The 22060-nt window shown below is 34.5% G+C and overlaps 1 protein-coding gene across 13 annotated transcripts in view; it reads left to right on the top strand.

Annotated features, from left to right (window-relative positions):
• cntn6 (contactin 6) overlaps positions 1-22060 on the top strand; it is a 262925-nt gene that overhangs the window by 36252 nt on the left and 204613 nt on the right. For 3 of the 13 annotated variants that reach the window (XM_073954502.1, XM_073954495.1, XM_073954511.1), the window contains exon 2: positions 8715-8792. The exons of the other annotated variants lie outside the window; for them this stretch is intronic. The gene's annotated coding sequence lies outside the window, so the exon portion shown is untranslated. The remainder of the gene's footprint in view (positions 1-8714; positions 8793-22060) is intronic. 13 annotated transcript variants of the gene reach the window in all.

Here is a 22060-nt window from a genome sequence, read left to right on the forward strand (position 1 = left end):
CTTATATCTCAGTATTTCTTACACTCATTTCTTTCTAGTTCTACTTTATCCAGCTAGTTGCATCAACTCCTTCAGCCTATCTATATGTCTGTTTATATATTCATCTAACGAATATGTTTGTTTTATGAACAAATTTCGAGAGGAGTATGTACAGATGTTTCAGCAATAATGCTACATCATTGACAATCATTCTATTATCCAATCAGCATTAGATCAAACCCCTGTAAATACAGAACGTTGTCCTACCTGCATTTTCTCAAGACTTTAGCATCCCTTCACCACCCCGACACCTCAGCTCTTAAACATTATCTACCTGGGGGCGCATTCTGGGGGTGGGCTAGACACTTCACTCGAACCCCAACGTCTATTTCTTTCTTGATAAGGGGAATCTTACGTTAAGTACATTAAGATGCACAATTTACCTATTCAGCTATCAATGTGTGCTAGCAAAATACGTGGAAATTTTTATTTCACACAGACATTTTCATGTTAGATGTGTTTGAATATATGCATTTAGGTTTAAGTAAAATATCATCCATCCATCCATTCATCCACTCCACAACTAACATTATCATGCAAATAGACAGATGGTGCTAGTGGATGATGAGAATATTCACAAAATATTAGCACTGACATGTTATCAAATGATGAAACGGCTCCATCCATCCATCCATCCATCCATCCATCCATCCATCCATCCATCCATCTATCCAGCTCAATCAATCAATTTATCCATCTGTCCATCTATACATCCCAATCCATCTATCCAGCTCAATCCATCCATCCATCCATCCATCCATCCATCCATCCATCCATCCCAATCCATCCATCCCAATCTATTCATTCATCCCAATCCATCCATCCATCATTCCATCCATCCATCTATCTCGATCCATTCATTCATCCCAATCCATCTATTCATCCATCCAATCCGTCTACTCCAAATCATCCAGTCCATCCACCCATTCACCCCAATCCATACATTTACCTCAATCCATCCATTCATCTCCATCCATCCGTTCATCCCAATCCATCCATCTATCATTCCGTCCATCTATCCATCCATCTCAATCCATTCATTCATCCCAATCCATCTATTCATCAATCTCAATTCATCCATCCCAATCCATCCTTCTATCCCAATCCATCCGATCCGTCCACTCCAAAGCATCCAATCCATCCATTTACCTCAATCCATCCATTCATCTCCATCCATCCATCCATTCATCCCAAACCATCCATCCATCCCAATCTATCCAATCTGTCTACTCCAAACCATTCAATCCATCCACCCCAAATCCACCCATTCACCCCAATCCCACCCCAATACATCCAACCTGGGCTCATTGTGGAAACGTAGCCCCGCGGACGTTTCTGCGGACCGCGAGATACGTCCCGGGAGGTACGTATTCGAGCAGTTTTTGTTTTTGCGGATCCGCGAGAGGCCGCTGTGCGCGCTTTTTCGCGTCTCGGGCGCCTCTCGGGAGCGCGCGCCGTTCGCGCCTGTGCTGTTCTCGTGCGAAAACCCTCCTCCTCCTTCCCTAAACCTGAGCGACGGTTTGCAAAAGCTGTCCAGAAAAAAAAAAAAAAGCAAAAGCCCTTGTCTTCGGTTTCGACCGCGTTTTCAGATCCCGCCGCGTTCTCGCCCTTATTTTTCGGATTCTGTTTTTCGTCTTACCTAATTTCTGAAACCGCTGTTCCCCGGACTCGATTCTGGTCGCCGTCCCCGCGGCCGGCTCCTCCTCCTCCTACGGGGCCTCCGCTCCGCCGACGCAACACTGTGAGCTAAGCGGACAAACTGGTTGCATCAGGAAAGCCCTCCACTCGGAGGTGAGACGTCGGCCAGCAAGCGCGAAGAGGAGGAGCAGAGCGGCCTCACACCGCCTTGCAGCGTTCGCTCGAAAAAAACTAAACGCGGCCGTACGTACCTCCGGCCACGTAAATCGCAGCCTCCAGAAATGTCCGCGGGGCTACGTTTCCAGAATGAGCTTGGGTTGAATACATCCATTTACCTCAATCCATCCATTCATCTCCATCCAACCATCTATTCATCCCAATCCATTCACTCATCCTAATCCATCCCAATCCATCTAATCCGTCTACTCCAAACCATCTAATCGATCCACCCAAATCCATCCATTTACCCCAATCCCTCCACTCATTCCAGTTCATCTATCCCCATCCATCCACCCCCATCTATCTCATCCATCCATCCATTCATTCATCCCAAACCATCCATCCCAATCCAAAATATATTACTGAATAAATAAAAGATGATTTGTCTTCTCACAAAGAAGCCAAATTAGAAATGCAAATGTTATCTACATTTAAAGAATTAATTATTTCGCAAAAAATAAATGCTTTAAAATGTGTTTTTAGAGTATCAATTAAAGACCAAAATATCTCTGGTTCATCGGCAGGCTCTCTAATGTGCCAGAGAGGTTGGATAGATTACTATTAGCCTCTGTGTGTAGTGTGTATCATCAAGGTGATCAGTCCTCCCTATTAGAGCAGATAACTCTGACTAATCATACCCAATTGCTTTCATTAGGGTGAATGAATTGGAAGCATACATATAAAAGACGGTCTCAGCATTTTCTCTTAAACACAGTCCACATCCTCAACACTCACTGAAGAGCCGCACACTCACTCGTACATTAAAAGTACTTATAAAATCAAGGTGAAATTGGTCACTCAATCTGCAGTTTTAGTCCAGACATGGTTACACAGCTCGCCTCAAACTGAGACAAAGTTGTTAATATTCCTTTGAACCTAATTATTCTTGTTGACATTAGGATGCTTTCAGCGGTAAGAAATTGGTACGTTTCATTTTGGATAAGACAAAAAAACAAGTAAAAGCAATATTAAAGATGAATTTCTTGAAATTGCCAAAAGCATTTCTCAGGAGTCATTATGAAATAACGTGCTAAAAAAATATAGCCGCAATGAGAGACTTTTCTGAAAAAAAAAAAGAAAGAAAATTGTCTTTTGCCGTAAACACTTTTTGGCTGGCTTACAAAGGTAATAAATTCATTCATTTGATAATATGCCAGTGCTATTATTTTGTGTATATTCTCATGTCATCCTCTAGCACCGTCTGTCTCTTTGTATGATAATGATTGCTGTGGTAGTCTACAGTATATGGTTTATTGGAGGGAACTCTTTAATATTCTTGTCTGCTAGTTGCTGCACATGAAGCGTTGGAAGAATTTTGGATCCCTTTTCTTTGACTTGGCCAGACTTAGCAGACTTGTCAGAGGAATTTCTAAACCGTGTCAGTAAAATGAAGCTGATTGAATTCCAGTTTCTTTCTTTTTTTCTTTCTTTTTTTTTTTTTTTTTGGTCTACTTTGTATGTGTAGTGGATTGTTTGATGGCTACCTTGTACTAACAAGCTTTTGGGGGCAATGATTTAAAGGGATAGATCTTTCCATCACTCAGTCATTATTTATTTATTTTTTGTTCAATGAAAGAGGTACAAAAATCACACAGATGGTGGTTTATTTTGTACTTTTTTATTGTTAATATCTTTAAATATAGGAGGCTTTAAGAGAGAGAAAGCATGGTGGCTTACACGATCGGTTTTCATGTCACATATGTTTGCATATATGTAATAAATGATTACTTTCAGGTCAACTTAAGATGACAAAAATACAATTAATATATAAACTAAGATAATATACTTAGTGCTGCTTTTTTTATACAATAGTCATGTTTATAAAGGCTTTTTTCTCTTATGTTTTGAGTGCCTTGCACATGAATTTTTTTTATTTTATTTTTTTTGTGTGTGTGTCTGTCTTAATGAATCTCATAAATCTTTATGAGGAGCACCTACACTTTAGTTACCCCTGAAACACTTCTTTTGTTTGAGTCTGGATTTATATAAACTAAGATTTGCAAATATTTTTCAAAATCCTCTTTAATTTGTGCTATTAGACAGTGTTTGCAATAATTATGTATGTATGTTTTTTTTTTTTTTTTTTTTTTACAGTTACAGTTATTTGTATATTACTATTTATTATATTAGTTTGTTAGAGTTATTTATATATTGCTTTTTATTAATTTATTGTTTGCTTGTTACATTTTGTTTATTTATTTCTTACATTGTATACATTTTTTGTAATTTATTTATTTTTTATTTGTTACACTTTTTTATTTCTCATTTATTTCTTACATTTGTTTATTTATTTCTGACATTATTCATTTATTTCATACATTTTATTTATTTAGTTATTGTTGCTTTTTTACATTTGTTTATTTATTTCTTATATTCATTTTTTACATTTTATGTATTTATTAGTTGTTTGATTGTTGCATTTTTTTATTTCTTACATTTATTTCTTACATTTATTTCTTACATTTATTTATGTATTTATTTATTTATTTATTTATTTATTAATTAATTAATTTATTGTTTTGTTTGTTGGTTAAATTTGTTTATTTATTTCTTATATTTATTTCTTACATTTGAATTATTCATTAAATGTTTGTTTTTTCTTACATATGTTTGTTTAATTATTTCTTACACTATTTCTTTCATACATTTTATTTATTTATTAATTGTTTGATTGTTGTTACATTTGCTTTTTTACTTTTTTACATTTAATTAATTTTTATTTGTTTGTTTGTTACATTTGCTTATTTATTTCTTACATTTTATTTATTATTTGTTTGTTTGTTTGTTTGTTTGTTTGTTACATTTGTTTATTCATTTCTTATATTTATTTCGTACATTCTATTTATTGTAGGAAATATTTCATTTTTGCTGTTACAACTTCTACTGGTACTACTTTTACTGGTACTACTACTACTACTACTACTACTACTACTACTACTACTACTACTACTAATAATAATAATAATAATAATAATAATGCAAACAATTAAAATGATTTGTAAAAATTGAAATTAAAATAATTGGTGTGCAGTGTTGATTTGTACAGGGTAATAATGTGATTATTTGTTGAAAATTGTAAACATTTCCTTTTTACGGCTTTGATCAGACATGTTAAGGTCACATTATGGTCTTTTTTATGTGTTCCTGACATTCAAGCAAAAGTCCAAATATTCATGCTGTGAAAGAACGTGTTTCCGCCTTTTATTTGAATTTCATGCAATTGAATATTAATTTTCACAGTCACAAGTGAGGCATTTTAATTATAGTGATACACATGCTTTGCTTTCTTTGGATTACAGTTTTAATGACAAATGTTGGAACCCCAGGGATTTGTCTTTGGAGACAAATTCTCACGATGAAACACTTTATCCAAATGTGAGACAAATTGTCAGTTTCTCACCCACATTTTACACCAATCCCATATGTTGTTGTTTTTTCCCCTGTGAAACACAAAATAATTTTAAAGAGCCTTCCTACAGATCTTCTCCTACTGTGCTGTCAATTACAGTTGATATAGTTCCCATGGCCTGTGGATAAAGGGATTCAAGTGTGTTTTTTTTTTTGACAGAAATAGCCACAATGGATTAGAATATGGAAAACACTCTTTACAATTATATTTTTATACAGAAAACATTATGCAGGTGACAGTTATTGTTACTTAACTAAAATAAAACGTATAAAAATCTTGTTTTCAGGTAATTGGCAATTAAATTTTTATTTGCTTCAGCTTAATGTTCTAAAAGTAAACTGACTTTTCAGTATGTATTATAAATACAGTATTATTAATTCATTCATTCATTCATTCATTTTTCTTCAGCTTAGGAAATAAAGCGAAATGGATCAACAATTCTTCATGAGCCTATTATTCCAGCATTTGTTTTACGCAGCAGGTCCCCTTCAGCTGCAACTTAGTATTGGGAAACACCTATACACTCACACACACACTCGTACACTATTTAGTTTATTCAATTCACCTATAGCACATATCTTTGGACAATGGGGAACCCACGCCAACACGGGGAGAACATGCAAACTCCACACAGAAATGCCAACTGACCCAGCTGGGGCTCGAACCATCAACCTTATTGCTATGAGGCGATTATGCTCCCCAGTGCGCCACCGTGCTGCCCGCTGCTCAATATTATTATTAAGTATTATAATAATAAATATAATACTAAACACAGTAGTGCATTTATTTTTCATTAACATTTGTGGGTTTATCAATTTTAAAGTTAGTATTATTTCTAATTGATTTATAAAATATAAAATAAAATATTACATTATTTTTTGGTAAAATTTGTATTTGTATATCAATTTTATTGTTAGTGTTATTTGTAATTTCTTACAATTTTTTTTCTTCATTTGTTTCACATTTGCATACTTTCACAATAAAAATAGCAAGATGTTTCATTATTATTATTATTATAATTTTAATCATTGATATCTTTATGCTTTTCATATATATATATATATATTGTGCCGCTGTTTTCCCTCTGCCTCGCTACAATATATATATATATATATATTAGTATTCAACATTTGGATTTGGATCAAACCTTAAAACTAAGTTGTCTGAATACTAATTAATACCCTCTCTCTTATATTATAATAACTGTAAAATAAAGTTACTTTATTGAATGTAGTTTAACATTAACTTAATTCTTGTGATTCATAGTGGAATGTTTTTAGATAAGATACAAGATATCTTATTTATAAAGACAAGAAATATCACTTCGATATTGCTTGATGATATTAGCAGGTTTGGCATGTTGTCCCTGAGATTGTTGAGCACAAGGCTCCCGCCTGGTCAATGAGCATGAAAGGGGGTACAAGATCCGGTAGTTCTCGAGTACTCCACCAATTCTTAGTGCTAACTACTGAGCCGCCATGTCATCTAATCCTGTATTAATCTAGAAAAGAGGAGGAAGGAGGTGTGGATGGGGTCTTCAAAAACAAAGATAAGGGAGTAAAGTTTAAAGACAGGATATTTATGTTGAGCTTGTAATGATCTGATTGGGTAGCTAATTATTCCAGATGGGAAATTATGGAACATATAATATGCTCCTCTGAACAATTAGTTAAAAAAAAATATATAGAAACTTCACTTATGGATTAAAATTATACTTTAAAACTTGTATTATAAACTTTTATATTATATATAACTTATATTACAATCTTAATAACTACATTGAAACTAATAAAAACTGATAAAAAAAATTTAAGTAATGTAAAATGAATCTTATATTTAGATTTGTAAAACGTGAAATAATAGAAACATAAACGCTAATTTAAACTACTAATAACATCATCTCAACAGAACTAAAACGAGAGAGACGTCAAGGAGAATAACAAGTCTCGAATTTATCAAGTGCTTAAATAGTAAAGTAAAAATGCAAAGCGTGATGGAGCTCTGATTGCAGCGAGCACACGGCTGATCTCTCAGGTTGGCCTGTATCTCTGGATGAATAGTAGTGATTGCTCGTCTGGACTGAGAGCTTCGGCTGCTCTTGATATTTATAGTATTTGTAGCTTGTGCTGCAGGATGATTGAATATACTGAGGCTGTAAATAATAAAGCTCTCCTGGATGCCGAGCACATAAACAAGAGCAGAGATCATGCACTAAAGCAGAGAATGAGGTCGGTGCCTCTCTTGGGTGGAGAAGCCCCCCCCACCCCCCCCCCCCCCTCTCAAAACGGTCAATAACAAGAGCACCGACCATCCCACAGGGTATATAATGTGGCATAAAATGAGTTGTGTTTGTTTGTTTGTTTTCTCAATGGTTTTGAAAGTGTTTTTTAAGAGTAAAAATTTATTTAAGAGTGAAATATATTTAGTTTCCCAGAGATGGGTTGTGGCTGGAAGGGCATCTGCTGCGTAAAAATGTGCTGGATAAGTTGACGGTCCATTCCGCTATGGCGACCCCGGATTAATAAAGGGACTAAGCCGAAAAGAAAATAATTGAATGCAATATATTTATGGTGTTAAAAGTTTTTATTTCAAATACATTGGTATTTTGAACTTTCTTTTCATCTATGAATGCCAAAAAGTAAAATCTTTCACAGTTTCCACAAAACTTTAAAGCAGGAAGAACACATTTTCAGTGTTGTTATTGATGAAAATCATTATTATTGATTGAGTAGCAATTATGTTTGATCATAATAGAACAACATATCAGCATTTTGTGGTTATTGTATGTGCCACTGAAGACTGGAGTAATGATCCTGAAAATTCCACTTTGAATCACAGGATTAAATTAAACCGTAAATTACCATAAATAATAATAAAAAAAGTATTATTTTTCCGTTATTAAATAATGATTAATTATTAATGATTATCAGTCATAAATAATAATAAAAAACTATTATTTTACCTTTATTAAATAATCAGTAATTATTAATTATTATCAGTCAATGTTTAAAGTGGATCAAAAAAGTTTTCAAAATTTTCAAAAGACAAGAATGAACAGTTTTCTGACAACTTTGTTTAAAGGTTTTAATCAGAATTCTAATGTTGACTCGTGTATATATGTACTGTGTATGAACACTGTGATCAGCATAAATGAATACACCCCAGTGCTTCCCACACATATACTTTCCTTGGGTGGGCCACCCAGGTAAGTTAGCGGCTGTCCACGTATATTTAGTGACAATTAGATTTTTTTTTTTTACCATTATTATCATCCCTTTACACTTTTTTTTTTTTTTTTTTTTTTTTTTTTGTATACGCCCAATATAAAAAAACATCCGCAATCGATTAAGTAGTGGAAAAACTTCTCTCCTTTAGCCGTTTCATGCTCGGTCTGTATGCACTCCCACAGGTAATCTCAGACCCTGCTGACCCACAGAGACCCACACCTTTTTGGATCTAGTCCGGGGTATCAACTAAAATGTCCAAGGTTTGGTTTTGCTTTCGTTTTCTAAGCTGTGGTTAATTTTCTGTGGCGGTTAATTAAATGCTTGGAGAGGACCAAATTACAACTAAATTGTTTTAAGGGTGTAAAGATCAGTCGATTCATCAGCAAATCAGCTTATAAACAGACAAGATGATCTTTGCGGCTTTTAAACACTCCAGATTCCTTTTATGTAGCAGCAGTGAGTTCGGTGAACTGATGACCTTCACAGCCAATCACAGTCATTTCTGTTGAGCATGTGAACACATGGCAAATCAGCAATGTTTAAGAACGTGCATATGAACGCACAAATGTTAGCTGGAAATGGACGTTTTTTTAATTATCACTATCATCTAGTATTGAATTTCAGTATTGTGACAACACCACTGCAATGTAAAAAAGTGTGATGAAAACAGCGTTTCTCATTTACATTTTGAGCTCTGTTAAGTGAATTTTTAAACACAGGCCACTGTTTACATGCTTCACGGCCATTTCATTTTATTTTATATTATTTAATTTTAGATAATTTCATTTGAACATATCATATTTAAAGTATTAAAGAATAATCCAAAAATCTGAATTATTTATAATAAGATGCATACTTTATTTGATAGTATTAATGGTATAAAAATACATTATTATTATTATTATTATTATTATTATTTTATTTATTTAATGTATGCTGTTAAACTTTTGAAACTGTCACTCAATTTTTATTGACATGTTTACAGTTCACCATTAAAATAACATTTCTCAGCTATTTTGCATATTGTTATTGGAGGTTTGCTCTTTTTTCATGTTTGTTTTCACACACTCTTAAATGTCACAGCGTGTAATAAATATTTGCTGATAAAGGTTAGGCGAGAATATGCATAACACTTCTACTTATAGAATCAAAAGACGCATCCTTGATCTTAAGATGAATTTCGCCGTTCAAAAACACAGGGTTGCTTTAGCTTCCTAACAAACCACAGCCTGAATGAAGCGTCTCTTTCAGTGTTTTCTTTCCTTGATGTGCACTTCATGGCCCTCTATCTCTTACACACAGAGCGCTTTTGATTCCTCTGAGGAAAAGCAGTTGAAGGACTGCAGTCTCAGTTGGAACCTGTTCAGTACTAGTTTGTCAAACACAATACAGACAAATGCCCACTTTTGCAAAGAGAATTTGGGAATTGAACAGTGATAAATTGTTAATAATTCAGGCCAAATAAAACATAAAAGTAATCTCTAATAACTGATTTCTATATTTTTTTTCTAGTAATTAAGCTTACGGTAACTAGGTTAATTATATTACAAGTAAGGGTAATTAAGCTATTCATTGTATAAAAATTAGTAGAAAATACTGTGACAATTTATTGCTCTATTTAACATCATTTAAAAAAAATATTTGAAAAAGAAGAAAAAATCACAGAAGGACAAATAATTCCGACTTTAACTGCATATGGATAAAATTACTTTCTCTAGATTTACTGTATTTATTAGCTGAGTAAAATGTAAATATTTGATTTATCATAAATAATAACATTTCTTAGATTTTAAATTAAAATATTGTTATGTAGAACTTTTTTTATTTGTCGGAAATGTTTTAATTTAAGATTGGATATCTAGGTTATTCCTCCAAATTTGGATTTCCTAACTCGTCTGAAGTTAAATATTGGTATTGTGCCATTTGAAATTAAAAAAATAAATACATTTTATGTTATTGAACAATTGTAATTGTATACCCTAAATGACGACATTGTTATTGTAAATTGAAATGTCTTCAGAAGTTTGCAGAACAAACTCTGACACATAAATGAATAATCATGAGAAACTAAGAATTCAATTTTTCATTAAATTAAATTTCATTTAATTAACTTTGAAAGCGTGTCTGTGTCTGTGTGTGTGTGTGTGTGTGTGTGTGTGTGTGCGTGTGTGTGTGTGTGTGTGTGTGTGTGTGTGTGTGTGTGTGTATCCATCTGTGTAATAAAAACAGTTCAAAGTTATTATCTGTTCTCTGTTTTGAATGTTAATTTGTGCTTTATTTAATGAACAGCAGACAGCATGTCTTCTTAAACTCAAATAAACTTATTAGTGAGAGCATTTATTTTTTAGAAAAGGAGAATATAAATCATTCCTTGTTTCCGACCTTAGATATGGGAACGTATGCTCACGTTTTAAATACATACATGAAATCTTTAAAAGGATTTTTTTCAAGTCTGACATCAGGATATTTGCATTACTGATATATCATGGATAATATACAGTACGTGTTGAAGTCTTTTTTCCTTTTTTAAATATTTGCCAAATGATGATCTACATTGGAAAAAAAAATCCTATATCTACTCAATAAAATTGAAGTATCAGATCACAAGCAAACTTATTAAATTAAATTCAACAAACATACATTTAGCAACAATTAATTAAATTAGCTTATTTAAAATTAGTCATGTGGTGACACGATGCCGCAGTAGGTAGTGTTGTTGCCTCACAGCAAGAAGGTCGCTGGTTCAAGCCTCAGCTGGGTCAGTTGGCGTTTCTGTGTTGATGTTGCATGTTCTCCCTGTGTTAGCGTGGGTTTCCTCCAGGTGCTCCAGTTTCCCCCATAAAGAAAATGAATGAATGAAAATTATTTAAAATTTTAAAATGAGTAACTGCAAACAATACTTAAACAAATTAGCAAATTTTAAACATTATTTAATGATTTTCGGACATTATTTTCGGAGCCTGTTAATCAGCTCAAAAATTATATATCTACACAATAAAAATAAGGTAACAGATTACAAGCAATATTATTAATTCAATGTAACAAGTATGCATTGGGTAAAAAATGATTAAGTGTAGCTCAAATTAGTAGATTCGTTTGAGCAGTGTGGAGCCACAGAACAGATTCATATCAATCTCATAATAGACAATAAGTCATGTAATACACAATAAATGGTGTACAATCAAACAAATAGATAATCAGATAAACTCCAAACAGAAACACCAACTGACCCAGCCGAGGCTCGAACCAGTGACCTTCTTGCTGGTAGGCAACAGCACTATCGCGCCATTGGGTCGCCTCAAATAGATAATCTTAAAAATAAATTTGGTAAGGTTATTTAAACAGCGTAGTTTTGAACATTAAATCTGGACATTAAACAATATTGTTTATAAACAATAAACTTAAGGTGATTTTTATGTTATTAAATTTAGGTTGACAGTTTAAGTACCAAAGGCAATTCATTATTTTTCAATACATCAAAGGTATTCTTTGCTAGAATATTGCAGATTCATTGAACCAAAGAGGACACAGCAATTCCTGGGAATAAGAGAGCAAGGGATTTTTCACCGTATGCCTGGTAATTTTTTTTTTTCTTCTGGAGAAAGTCTTGTTTGTTTTTTTTCCGGCTGGAACAAAAGCAGTTTTTTATTAAAAAAGAATAAATAAAAAAATATATATATTTTAGGGTTTATATATTTTTATTATATATGTTTACTTTTTTTTTCTGATCGTCTGCAGAACCATTGTTATTGAATGACTTTTTTAATTACCCTAACTTGCCTAATTAACTTAATTATCCTTTAAATTGCACTTTAAACTGAATCCTAGTATCTTGAAAAATATCAAGGAAATTATCTTTTAATGTCATCATGGCAGAAACAAAAGTAATCAGTTATTAGAAATGAGTTAATAAAGCAACTAATAAAATCTCTCTGTTAAACAGAGCATGGTAAAAAATTATAAAATAATACAAATTTAACTGGAGGGTTAAAAATTCTCACCTCAACTGTATTATAAACTGTTCAATTCTAGTGTACAATGTGAAACATCCAGGTTGATAAATTCCAGAATTACATATTTCTAGAAGACTTATTAAATATGAAGAGATTAAAAAAAAATCTTCATATTGTGTTAGTCAGGCTTTGAAATGAGTTAATGCTCAGTCAAAGTTATCAGTGATGTGAAGGCAGGCGGTGGTTTAATGACCTCTGAAATCCTGATCTCTGCATGGCTGTTTATCTTCTTTCTTCCTCGCCTTCTCTCCATCATGCCGACCAGTTTATTTATATCTGTCAGTGTGTGGCTCAAATACGCAAAAGCACTTCAAATGAATGCGTAAATCGCTGATCTTAAGAATGAATGGAGTCGATAAGGACTTGGGAGAGGATTTTGATTTCAGTTGTTGGTAAATTTATATATAAAATGACTTTTATTCAATCTCGGTTACAAAAACAACCTTTAAATGTCTTTGCATTCCAACTCTAAAAGGACTAGTTCAGAATTTAGACTGTTTCATGTCTCAATGGCTTGTGTGGAATCACAATAAGGTGAATTTTCTGAGGTGAATCCTGCCAATTCTTTTCAAAATAATAAAAGTGAATGAGTAATGGGGCTGTCAAGCTTGGAAATGAACAGAAAAGCTGCAAAAAAAGGTATAATAAAAGTGATTTTTATCACTTGTTTTCTATTTATTTCAGATTTTAGAAAATACACTGCAGAAAACATGTTCTCTTGGTATTTTAGTCCTGTTTTTCCGTACAATTGAAGCATTCTTACTTCAAGATATTTTTTTTCTTAAGTATTCAAATGGCATTTTGTAAACAATATATTTACAAATTGGGCTAAACATTTCTTATTTATTCGAGCGACCGTCTGTCCGACTAACTGAATGACTGAATGATTGACTGGGCAGCCGGCCAGTCGACCGACCCAGCCACCCTCCTCGTCCTCCTTTTTCCTTTAACCCAAGTGACGATTTACAAAAACCTTCCAGAAAAAGAAAAAAGCCCTTGTCCAATTTTGACCGTGTTTTTGGATCTCACCACATTCTCGCCCCGTTATGAACTCGTTCGCTTTATTCTTTTGGATACTGTTTTTCTGTCTTACCTGATTTCCGGAACCAGTCTTCCCCTGATTGTCGCTGCAGCTGGCTCGTCCTACGGGCCTCCGCTCTGCCGATGTAACACATCGAGCTAACCGGACAAACTGGTTGGGACAGGAAAGCCCTCCACACGGAGGTGAGCCATCAGCCGGCGAGCACAAAGAGGAGTGGTGTCACACTGCCCCGTAGCTTTCGCTTGAAAAAACGAAATGCAGCCATACGTACCTCCGTCCATGTAAATCGTGGTCTCCAGAAACGTCCGCGGGGCTACGTTGTCAGAATGAGCTTGGGTTGGTAAAATCTGATCTAATCTAATGAGCACTCTTTGTTTTACCATTGAATGCATTTGCATTAAAGCAATGCTGCATGTTTGCATTTTTATTATTATTTAACAAATTACAAAATGCTTTGGATATTAAAATTACACATGAAACACTTCAGATAAAAAATTTAGTTCAAGGCAACTGTGTCTAGTTCAAGTACTCTCTTATATTCTAACATCAAACTGATGCCAAAATCATGAATTCGATGCCAGAAAAAGCCAATTTATGAATCCTTGATGTATGTTTGAAACAAAACAACATTAATATTGCTCTGTAAGTGTACTGTGACCGTGTACTTTTACCTTGACTTTAGCTGAATTTATTTATTACCAAAGTATTTATTTATTTAGATAGTTATGTCGAGTTCAGACGGCACAATTTTCAAAGTAGTGATGTGACATGTTTTCACACTGCATGACTTTCTGGGGTTGCATTCTGTCATTGCTGTGTTAACACAGAAAGATGGATCAGCGACGGGGGTTTCTCTGTCTTGTTCCACAAACTATGTCTCACAACCAAACACACGCAAGAAGTGACATGGAAACAACGCTAATTCACATAGGCCTAGTATATATTTTGTTATTAACTACATAATGAGAAAGAAGCCTTTAATATACTTATGTTGCTCACCTGGCTTTTGAAGGGAATTATCAATTTCTCTTTAACTTTTTTCTTTTTTGACCCGGTTGTGATATTGCTCAGATCACATGTCAAACAGACAAGGGTGCTGCTGCCAAATTTACACTAGTTTATCCTCCATTTCTTGGGTCCAAATAGACCGAAAATAAGTTCTTTTAACTTCTCCCCCATCTTCCCGCTGGCCTGCAGATACCCATACTAGTGGATGCTGCTCTCTCATTAGCTGTAGGTTATCGTCGATGTTATTTTCAGTCAGAACAAATTTCACATGGCTTGATTTGAATTGCAGACAGCTCCAGATATTTAGCATGCCAAATATCTCACGGGTGTCAGCGATTCTCTTATATTGCGTCTTCGATAGTTCACACTCTGTGATTGATGCTCATGTGAACAAGCACCGATTTGCCTGTGATTTCAGGCATTTGTCAGAGATTTCTCAAAACCTTGCAGTCTATAAAAACACCATTAGTTAGTTATGTCACATTTTCACCAAGTGGTATGGTACGGTTCGGTATGCTTTTATGGTCGTTTTAACTGTCAAAAGGTCCCAAAAAGTGAACCGTACCACTTTTGGGTACACTTTCCAAAGGGTACCTAGCACAACAAAAGGGTACCAAAAGGTGGAGCTAGACGCGGAACTGAACGCTATTGGTTTACAGAGATTAGTCACTAGCTTGTGCACAAGCCAGGAGAATGAATGCAAAGGAAATGACATTTTTAAATACACAGCCTATATAACACTGTAATAATATATACATATAATAACAAGCCATGGTTGACCTGAGCGCAAACCTTGTCGACGTCTTGATGAACAGCCTCAAAGCCAAGAAGAAGAGCAGAATCTACCCTGTGCCCCATCGTTGTTTACAAGGCTGTCTAAAGCATGAGTGGTTTCACTTTTTTCCAGAGAGCTCCAATAGTATCTGGATGCAACCTTTATGATGCAAGCAGATTGCATCACTCAATGATGCAATGTCAGATACAATGCACTTAATGTAGTAAGTGACGTCACTGTAACGGGTAGGGTTAGGGGTGGGGTTAGGTGAGCGCATTAAAAAGCATTGGATGCAGCTCAGATTGCACTGCACCAGGTCTGCAGACCCGTCTCCAGAGCTTGCACGCTATATTTGAAATAGCAAACTTGAGCTGATGATAATAATGTGCGTGTGGTTTTTGAAGTGCTTCTGACATCCGATCCTTTCAGAATTGTACAAAGGCCAGAGTGAAGTGCGAAAAATCAAACGAGAAGCCCAAAAAACAATGAAGCAAATGATTCTTTCAGCAACCTAAAACATGAACAAACTGCCATGTTTAACTATTATCATAACCTTTTGGACTATTATAAACTCGGAATGACCGAATTGTCCACTTCATTGGTAACCTTTGGTAACTTTTAGCAGTGAAAACGCAAGCCTGATAAAGGTGACCTGTATCGGCCCGTACCGTAACGTACTGTACCACTCAGTGGAAACGGGCCATTAGTTAGTTATGCTTGAAAACAAACATTGCATTTGTTACAGCAGTGCCATGCAGTGTTCTCATCAAAACTCATCAAAACAGTTGTATTTTTTTTTTTTTTTTGTATAATAGTCGTGTCACAGAAGCACATAGTGGATGTAGCCTGCATTGAGCATTAGCTGTGTGTGTGTGTGTGGCTGTTGTTTTCTGTGCTTCAGGCTCATGATTGGCATCTCTTTAACCAGCGGTGGTTTAGCGAGGGTTCAGCTTTTCGCTCTACTGCGTCCCAGCGATCTCTGTCTGAAGACTAATTGGCCTTTGTGTGAGAGCCAGGATAGAGCTGGCAAATCTGTCAGGCCAGAGAAACTTATGATAATTGTTAGAGTTGCATTTCCTGTCCAGTCGGTGGTTTCATTGAGGTACTGTAATGAATAAAATATGATTAAGTGCAGTGTGACAGTCTTCCAATAAAGAAGATTTCTTTATATATATTTCTAAATGTTTATATATATATATATATATATATATATATATATATATATATATATATATATATATACATACACTTAAACAATATTGGTTAATTAATTAATTAGTTATATGTGTTCATTCACCATCACCAAATACATTTAAGGAATTGCTTGCTTGCTCCTTAAGCATTACTAAGCATTATTTTTCTGACAAGGTTAAAACAACATTTTTGTAAATGAAAGTGTTAATATAAGCGTCAACTGCTGTATATATATATATATGTGTGTGTGTGTGTGTGTGTGTGTGTGTGTGTGTGTGCATTGTTTGCTTATTTCATTTTTTTATTTGTTTGTTATTTATTATTATCTTTTTTATGTTACCAATTTTTCAAGGAAATGTTTCTCATATTAGTTTTGTTTTACGGAAAAAAAAAAAAAACAACTGGAAAAAATGTGCATTGGAACTAATAAAAGTAAAAAGTAATTTAGAATTTAAATTTAATATGAAAACAAAACAAAATAAAAACACTTATCATAATATATTTTTATCATGCCCTAAATATTATTTTATATCATAAAATTAAACTGGATCACAAACAATTTTGCACAAACTATTTAAGTACTCACTGCTCAAGGTATAACTAAAGAGCAGATCACCATCTTACCATGGTTATACCTCATATGTCATTAGAAATAAATTCTCCTATTTTTTAATTCTGAGGATTTCTGTGGATTTTTATTGAAACTCTGCTGCTCAGCGACAGATAATGGAACCAAGAGTGATGCAAATGTATTATAGAGACCCGTATCCGTCCTGAATCTGTTAGAGTATTAGCATGGACAATCTATGTATACTATGTGTTATCTTTTTTGAAGTTGCTGTATTATAGGAGAACTTACAACCAACCACTGGATTCAAGAGATTAACAGAATTCAGTAATATTACTAGAGCGGGTCATTAAACAGCGTCTGCCATTTTAATTCTGACATTGACATTTAACATTTAAACAATACTTGTGCTGTAGTGTTATCCAACACATAGTAATAATAATAATAATAATAATAACAATTATTATAATCTTCATCATCATCATCATTAATGTTGTTATTATTATTATTATTATTATTATTATTATTGTTATTATTATTATTATTATTGTTGTTGTTGTTGTTGTTGTTGTTAATAATAATAATAATAATAATAATAATAATAATAATAATAATAATAATAATAAAGTTAATTGTGATTTTTCACTTTGTAAATCTTACTTTTCTTGTAAGTTTCATCGCACCATAGCAAGTTCTAGCATCTCAATTAGCAATTTTAAGAAACTCTAAGAATTGAGTTAATGATTTCTAATATTATGAATTTAGTTTATATAGTAATGGTGACCTACATATGCATAACTTCTACCTTCATAAAGCATATCCTGAAGTTGAACTTTCTGTGCGATGGTTAGCATCTTTCTCTGCCTTTTAGGGTGCTACCACAGGTGCCTTTGACGGTCCTGAACATTTCATCGACATTATGGGGAGAAAACTTGCAAACATACAGTATAGCACGTCAGAGTTACACTGCTAGCGATGGAAGATTTGTCTAAATTTGACAAGCCGAACGCATTCTGTACAGTACATGGCATGGAGGAGATTGATTGACAGTGGTATACAGCCAATCAGGATGCAGAACACAGTGCACTAATTAGGATGCAGAATACAATGCGCTGTAGAAAAAAAAAGCGTGTAAAATTACACCAAAAAAATCTGCGATATAGCGAGGTACCACTTTATTCTGTTTGGTATTAAGAGAATACAACATGATAGACAAACATTTAACTGTCTATATAAAACATTTATTCAATTTGTAATAATTGTCTATGATTATGTTGCCTATGGATGATGGTTTTTCCACTTAATATTTATTGATTCACTGAAAATACTTTAACATACCTGGTGGAGACAACCACTGTGGTACTATGTTGTCCTTTTCAGAGCATATTAGATTGCTATTGATTTTTAATTGTTGGATAAAGAAAATAAACTTAGACATTCAGCTCAATTACTCCATTGTGTGATACTATTTAAGAAAAAACAAAAAAACAAAAACAAATCTGAGGTTTGAAATGACATGAGGGCAACCAAAAATGACATATATTTTTTTTTTTTTCAGTGAACGATGCCTTTTACAAAGAACTGCTGAGAAAGAAAGGAAAAAAAAATAAAGCAACTAACAGTGTTCCTCATTTATACGAGTCAGATAGTTGTAATTGAACCTTATTTTTATGTATTAAAAGCTGCAGGCTCATTGTTATTGGCCCGCCGTTTCTTCCTGCTCTCCACACTCCGTTCAATTTAGCTGCCTTGTACTGTTCTGGTGTGATCATTCCTGGTTTGTGCGGGGTTGATAAGGGGCGCTGAGGTTCATTACAGTTTGTCACAGGCAGCAGACATCATGTTCACCATCCCACACTCTAATCCTTTGCATGCAAATCTCCGGCCATGCGAGTCTCCAGGCAACAGAGACGACTTTGAGACGGAAAGCGCTCGCCGAGTTTATTTAGTATCGTATAGACTTACCTTATAGGAGACTATAGTCACCTAAACATTAGTCAAGGTGCCCTGAAATATGGTGGATCACTCAGAAAATTCACTGTCATGTCATTTCAAACCTGTGGGACTTTTTGTATTATGTAGGGTATAAAAGGATATGTTTAGCTGAATGTTAAAGCTGTTCACTTGGCTTGATATTGGATGGGAACACGAAAGTTATTATATCATAGTACTGTTAATCAGCCAAGTGTGTGCATGTGCAGGCGTGTGTCTGCCTTGTGTTCCTTATATTGTGTTGACCAAATTCCACCACATTACATTGTTGCTTCTTATAGGGAAAACAACTCATAAATAACACAAAATTATTTTTGAAGTACTTTGAAAATGTAAAGCAGAATGTCTTCTGTCAGGGTTTGGTTTAGGGGTGAGGGAAAAAATATGCTGTCTGTGCAGAAGAGGTCTGTGTGAGACTGATTTTTTTTTATTCCAGCTCCCGCCCGCTCTGCCAGGTTGTATTCCGTACCCAACTGCTTCCGCTGTATATTTAGTCTTTGTTCAGTTGCTGCCAACTTAAGCCTGGTTTATACTCGACGCGTCCGCTAGTTCACTTGAGTGCGCGTGGCGAATGTGACGTCATCGATGTGTTTGTAGAGATTTGCTTTGTGTGCGCGCGGCATGATTTCGCTTGACAGAGCACGTGTTGAATATGAAACATTTTGAAGAGATTTTGTCTGAAACAGGTACTACTGTACAGACAGCTTTATGATCCGTGATCATAGAGATAAACAGATTATCAATAATTCTTGGCTTGAAATTGCAACAGCAGTAGGAAAGGAGGAAAGTTTTTATTAAAAAGTTTGGAAAAAACATGAGGGATAAGTTTGTTAAAAACAATAGAGGACATGACAAAGTGGAGACCCATATACACCATTACAGAAATGTTTTTCCACCATTCAGGTTTGATGTATATATTACGGTTTTGAATAATAAAAAAAAAAAAAATAATAGTTACAAAACTATATAAGGAGCAAATTATTTCTTTGATAACTGGAAAGGAATATCTGAACCTATCGGTTGACCTACCTGTTTTTCTAGGCTTTATTGGTGATAATGGTCAGGAATGTTGGACCATTAGTGCCTTATTAGCACAAGTATAGGACAGAAACTAGAAAAGACATTAATGTGTAAAATGTAGAGTGGGATAAATCTTTTTTTTTTAAAAAGTGTTTTTTTTTTAGTAATTGTGCTTTTTATTTTATTTTATTAGTGCCATAATAAAATATATATTTGTAGAGCAACCCATGTTCCGTTGTCATTAATTTTTTAATAAACTGTAATAGGTTAAACTGTCCAAGATATGAACAAAAAAAAGTTCTACTTCAAAGTTAAAAAAAAAAAAACCTTGAATGGTCATAAAAATCCTTATAATCATTAAAAATATTGTAAAAAATAATAAAAAATTGTTTGTTTAAAAATCTTAATTGATGTTAATGATATGACGTAGTTCCGGAAACTTTCTACTTCCCTGTTTATTCGTCTGTCTTAATGGTCAGTTTGTGCAAGGATTGTAGGTTAAATGTCATGTGCCCCTATGTGATGAGACATGAGTGTCGCCTTAAACCTGAGGTTCCAGTTTTCTAAACCTGGTCGCACACGCTGTGGTGCGCACATGACAGTTTAAAAATAACTGTCACCGAGCGCGCACATTCGCATGGTATTTAAAATAAAACTATTCAGATAGCACTCTGTGCGACATAAATATGAACAGTGTCCTGAGTCATGTGCATACCCTGATACAAATCTGCTTACAATTCATCTTTATTTGTATAGCGCTTTTACAATGTAGATTGTGTCAAAAGCAGCTTCACATAGAAGATTAAAGAGAATTGAAACCAGTTGCCAGTTCAGTTGTCAGAGTTTTAAGTTCAGTTCAGTAGAATTCTAAAATGCATGGCGCTGTGCTACTGTGCGACCACCTTTACTGCTAAAGAGTAAAACTTTGAGGTATTTACACATCGTACAAAGGGTATTTTTTTTTCCATGTACATCTATCACCCTTACAGATTTGCCTGATGTGGGTTTCCTCACAGTAAACTGACTGTCTAATGCAAGCTGAATGTCCTTCAAGGACAGCGCATCTTCACTTTGCTCTGGCATGGTAAAGCCGGCTCTGAGAGGACCGTTATGCAGATGATGTGCGCACAGACTGTGCGTATTAGATGCACATGCAGAAAGCACTGGTCCATGCATTCAGCATGTGTAACAGTCATGAGCACTGCTTTACCAGTGCTCAATAAGAATGAGGAAATCTCAGATATGCTGTTCCGAAATAACGTCAGGACTCGGGAGCGCTATATTGTTAGACCGTCCGCTCCCTTTCAAATTACACCAGAGTTACCAACCACTACGCTGTTTTATTCAGTCATTTATTCAGACTGGAATGCAGACCTCTACTGTAAAGCAGTGGTGGTAGGGACCCCCCCAGGGGTCGCTGTACAATGTAAGGGGGTCGCCCAGTGATTTCCAAAAATCTATTTATTCATATTAAACCATGATAATTGCCATATTTTATCCATAACCTATATTTACTTTATACTATATAATTATATAGTTACTAGTTCTATTGGGTTGCGACCCAATTGTAATTACATTATATTAAAGACACAGCAATAGCGTCAGATGCAGCAAATTGATTTTATAACACCAGGTTAAACTTTTTGCCACTTTCTGCTGTGTGTGTGTGTGTGCCATTGCGTGCAAGGCTTCTGTATTTATAACCACCTCAGAGAATATTGGGGGTCACGAGTCACTGGCATTGTTATTTTGGGTGTCGTGGACTGAAGTTTGGAAACTGTGCAGTATAAAACTCATTGAATCTATGGGGAAGTCCCCATTATGATTGCTGTACATGTGAAAATGTGTGGTGTGTTCTTAAAATAAGTAATTTATTTAATTACTTATTTCTCACTTACTTTATTGTAGGTTGGGCA

Source organism: Danio rerio, chromosome 6 (genome assembly GCF_049306965.1).
Source record: "Danio rerio strain Tuebingen ecotype United States chromosome 6, GRCz12tu, whole genome shotgun sequence".
In the NCBI taxonomy this organism is placed as follows: domain Eukaryota; kingdom Metazoa; phylum Chordata; class Actinopteri; order Cypriniformes; family Danionidae; genus Danio; species Danio rerio.